We start from the raw sequence: 5,474 nt of genomic DNA, 5'->3' as shown, positions 1-5,474 counted from the left end.
TCATCTGACCTCAGTCCTCTTTCCTACCAGGGGCACGGGGTTGGACACGATGATCCATTCGGTCCCTTCTGACTCTAGAATCTATGAATCTATGGAAGGAGCTTGTTCTGCTGCTCAGCCTGTGCAGGGAGCAATTGGTGGAGGCAGCGGTTGGGGCTGGCAGACCCTGGCTGCTGTCCCCTGGGGGCAGAAGGTATGGATGGGGGAATAAGTCCTGTCCCTACCCCCTGTGCTTCAGGGGGCCATACCAGCTGGTGTCTGGCCATGCCATGCCCCTGCCACTGCAACAGCAAGGGGGAAGCACCAGGTGGACCCCGGCTTGGGTCCATGCCAGTGGGACAGGGAGTGGGGCATTAAGCTCCTTCCCTGGCCAGATCACTTGAGGCTACTGCTGGTTCTGGCCATGTCCCCCCACTGCCCCAGCACAGCTTCCCTGCAGCTGAGGGCTGCTTTAGCACCCCCTGGCTTCTGGCCTGAACCACTGCGGGCATATGCCTACATTTCCTGAATGTCTATTCACTTGCAGATCAGTTCAATCTAGGCAAGTTAAACTAACCCTCAAAGATTGAATTAATTCAGGCTCCAGCTTTAGGAATGTCTGTCCCTAGCTTTAAGGACTGGGCTGAAAAAAGCTATGGAATTTTTCAGAGGTGAGAGCTCAAGCCAGCAAACTACACAGCCAGAGGAGCAGCACCAGCCACTTCTCTTGCTTTGAACATAGGCTATGCCTGAGTTTATGCACACAAAAGACTTTTGTGTTTTATGTATAGAGGGGGACCTGGCTTTTGAAATGAAACACCTGTTATAGCAGGGAGGGGGAGGGCTGATGGTTATAGTAGGGTCAACAGGGTTTGAACTGATCTCAGAGAAATTCTGGTTTCATCAATGCTGGCATTTTATTCATTAGTAAAGCATAGGAAGAGCTGAGACAGCTTGCTACAGCATATATCTAATGGTATTGCTTCTTTGAAGGGGGTTGGAGTAAAGAAGAACAGTGAATTTATTAAGGAAAGGTTGATCAATCTTTCATTTTGTTCAGGATTTATAGCAATACAGTCTTTCCGTGAAAATAACCTGACTCTGTTGATCAAGTAGATGGCACTGTAATATCAAAGCTAACCAAGGCAAACAAGAAAATGAACTAAGAAAGATACAAGAAGATGAATCGCAAGTTGTTTATTAAGGGAAAAGGGTGTTGTGAAATTAGCCAGTGACGGAGGAAGCTTTTGTTAAAATTATGTTGGATTTTGATGTGTGAAAAATTCAAGCAAGAGCTGAAGGGAATAAAAAAATCATTGATGATGCTATACTTATGGCTGTGGAGATGCTGTCATCGTAAATCTCTCCTTTCCGTGTTTCTGGCTTTACAAATAAAGTACTTAGGATTGGATTTCACTTATTTCCAAAGATGATTTTGTGTTGTGTATGGGAAAGGCCAAACAGTTAGAGGAGGGGAAGTTGTTTATTGTTCATTTTTTTGTGAGGAACCGCTTTGAGGAAAGTTAAAATTGGCATGTTAAAATATTATCAAACTCAATTTCAGTGTATTCTTGAGGCCACAGAATCAAATTCTTAATAGAATTTGACTATTTCCTTTGGGCTGAAGTTTTAAATCACATGTATAGAAGGCAGAAACTAGCATATCCCATAAATTCTGACTCAGCCAACAGTCATCTTAGTGTCCTAAATGCTAGGTAATTTTCTGTATGTGTGTCCAGTCAGAACTGGTGGCATCTCTATCTAGCCCTTTTCAGCTTTGAGTATCTCGAGCATAACCATGGGACCAAATCACAATAGTTACTGCTTGGTAAACCCACCTGTCATTTGAGGACACAGGAGTTATTCGTTAGTCAGAGATGCTCAGCCTCTGGCCCGTGGGCCACATGCAGCCCGTGGAGCCATGACATCCAGCTTATAGGGCTCCGGGTTGGGAAATTTGGTGGTAGGGGAGCAGTGGCAATTAATACTACAACCCTACCCCCTGTAACCAATTTCCCAAGCTCTGTGGCAGGGCTGAAGCTGGGCCATGCCCCCTTTTCCTCATGTGGTAAGGTGGAGGTAGAGCATCACTAGATGTAGCAATACCCCCCTGTGCCCATGCAGCCAGGCTGGAACCGGGCCACATCCCCTTTTCCCCCCATGCAGCTGGGTCATGCCCCTCCAAGTGCCAGATCAGGACCACTTCTGATATGGACTGCAGATGGATTGGACAGCGCCCATCCAGCCAGCTGAGCAAAAAGGTTGAGCACTTCTGCAGTAGGTGAAGTTAGTGCAATCTTTAAGAGTTTAGTGAAAGGAATGCTTGATAATAAACTTATCATGTCCTTAGAGAAACATAGTTTATTCAGCAGCACTAGGGACAAATATACGTTTAACAGCTCTGCATACACGCTAATTAACCAATAGTAGGCATGGATAAATGTGCATTAATGTATTTTAGTTAATACACATTAAATCAAGTACCTCAGAGGGCATTTATACATGTACTCTGGGAGTGGGGAGGGGAGCACTTTCATTAGCACAGCTCTGAGAGCCACTCTAATTAAAGCGCCCAAAGCGTCTCAAGTATCAGTGTTCCTGTACTTCAAAATGGCAGTGGGGGCACTTTATCTAAAGCTTGTCTAAAGCTTTATCTAAAGTGCCCCCACTGTCATTTTGAAGTACAGGGACACTGATACATGAGACACAGGAGGCTGATGGAGCGTGGTAATTGCCACGCTCCAGCAGATTCAATTAAACATGTCTGGTCCGATGCACTGTAATTACAGCAGCAGCCTCTCTGCTCATGTATAGGCACTCTCCACTGTGAGGTACAAAGAAAATGTGCTTTAGCCTGTCTTAATGTGCATTAACTAAAGAGCATAGGGCATTTTTACATGTGTAAGTGCCGCAGTGCCGGGCACTTTGAAAAGTGCTGGGTGCTGGGATGCTTTTAGTTGTATAAGTGACGAAATGTGCATCAGCACGTAGAAAATGGCAGTGGTACACTTTTGAACTAAAATGCCTAGGAGGTGCTTTAGTTCAAAAGTGCACTGCTGCCATTTTCTGCGTGCTGATGCGCATTTCGCCGGTTATACAACTACACATGGCACAGCGCAGTTTGCCTCAGCTTGCAGGCGGAGTAGACTCAATTGAGTCTGCCCTGAAGCAGCAGATCTCTGGTATGCTGTGGGAAATAAAGTATGTGTATAAATGCCCATGGTTTTTAAGTGATGCTTAATGAGCATTAGCCTATTTTAATATGCCTTAACTAAATTGCATGGTTTTTAAAGTGACACGTAATAGGCATTAAAATAGGCTAATGCGCATTAAAGCATACATGTAGATGGGCTCACTGCAGCTAAAATCAGGCAGGCAAAATAGGATGAGAATAAAAAGCCAGCCTGTGACTGGATATTTACACTGATCATTCCCTTCAATTCTGTGGTGTTACTCATGTAACTGCTCATTAGTGTGATGTGTACGTGTTGTGTTAGTTTTTTTGCACTTCAGTTAATATGTGCAAAGATAGCAGAAACTGGTCCCTTATTATTAATGATCTTGAGTGGAAGCTATATAACAACATATGAGTGTAATCACAAATTGCGAGTTAAACTATTGAAATAGCACATAAACATGTTAATGAAACACTTACAAGTTATATTAACTACAAAGAGAAAAATACTGATTTTTATCCAGAAGGCCTCTGTTATCCGGCATCCCTGGGAATGGGGGATGCTGGATAACACAATATGCCTGTTAATTGAGCCGCCCCGGCCACTGCTTCTCCTGCCACATTTGGGGCGTCCCTCTGCCCCTCCTGCGGCATCGCGAAAAACCGGAAGTGCCCACTGTGGGCACTTCCGGTTTCACTTCATCTTACAAGCCAGCATGCCAGTTAGTGGAGCATGCCAGCTTGTAAGATGCCAGTTAACAGAACTTTTACTGTACATCAGCGGTAAAATAGTTTAAAATGTTTTTTTTTTTCATTTCAGTTGCTTGCCATGATATTTCATAATAAATTTTCATAAGAAAAATATGTGAACAATATTGTAAAATATAGAAGGGAAATCAAGTTAGTGTAGAGTATAAACTTATAATGCAAGGATGTCCTTTGGGTTTAGGTGATTACAGTGCTCTACAGTTTTTGCTACTCTTCAGTAACATTCTGATAGAATGAAATTCCTCCCTAAAGCCTAAGTTACTTGTATGCTTTATTTAAGTCTTATGGGCCTGATTCTGCTCCCAGTGAAATAAATGGCAATGCCTTCGCTGATTTCTGAGAGAGAAGACTCAATCCAAAAAAATAGAATTTTAATGGTGCATAGGTCTTTTCCACATCCCCTACATGGGGTAAATTTTATCTGGAGTAATCAGAGCAATGGCTTTAAGATTTAGAGAAGGAAAAACTTCATGCAAAACATGGGTGAAGGTTATCTCAGAAAAAAATTACTCTTCTTAGTAAGAGCTTTAATACTTTCTGAGAATTTGCTTAACATATAGATCAGAACAAAATCTCTCTGCTGGATTAAGGATTCAAAATCTATTAGAACAGCTAGAAATATCATTCTAATAATAAGGCTGGTTCCTTACCCAAATCTACCTTTAAAAAAATAGTCTGTGGCACTTTACAGGCAATATAGAAATAGTCTATTCAGACCTTTTACTATTATTTTTATTTCTGTAATACCACATCGGGCACTTTCTGATACTTTCGAGAACATGAAAAAGTCATGATCCCTTCTATGGCAGCATAGACTGGGAAGAGTGAGGTCCTTAGCTGTGTTAGCCTGAAGTCAGTGTGGACTGGGTACTGACATTTCTCATAGTAGGGCTACATGCTATGATGATGGCCTTGAAAATACATTAATGGCAACCTTTTATATTTTATAAGGTCCTTAAGAAACTTGCAGCTGCTTGCACTTTACAAGATGAAGAGCCCTCAGATGAGGCTATACTTTATCTTACAAAACAAAGAAGAGCCTACTCCTAGATTTTTATCTATTTTTCCTCCAGCTGTAGGCCTTTCTAGCCATTTGCAGTTGTATATTTCATACAGATAAGTTAACCAAGCAAACATGTGGAGGGATTCTCCCTTAGCTGCAAACTTTACAAGTTTAGTAAAAAAAAATTCACTGTGTGCATTCAGTACGTGACTTTCAAAGGCAAAAAATTCCTCTAAACTAAACAAAAGCACTTTGTGGGAGGAAGGGGTGGGTTTGAGGGGGGTAGGGATTATGTCTATGACACGTTAACTTTTTGCATTAGGTGTTCAGCAGCAGACCTAATCAGAGAAAGTTCATGAGATTTTTCTTTTATAATGGGAAACTTTTATACATTTTTTTTATTTATAGAAAAAAGTAGACCCTCCACAAGCTAAGAGCAAATAACTTTCCAGCAGAGACTTAGTAGGAAGAATCTGAGCCCTAAAATGTAAAAATCTCAGAAAATTATTATCTCTGATCAGTTGTTGAAAAGAAGAAATTTGGGGGACT

The sequence above is a fragment of the Gavialis gangeticus genome, unplaced genomic scaffold (assembly GCF_001723915.1).
Source record: "Gavialis gangeticus isolate Ggan-Ray unplaced genomic scaffold, GavGan_comp1, whole genome shotgun sequence".
NCBI lineage: Eukaryota > Metazoa > Chordata > Crocodylia > Gavialidae > Gavialis > Gavialis gangeticus.
The sequence above is the reverse complement of the archived record's forward strand: the minus strand, read 5'-3'. Positions refer to the sequence as shown.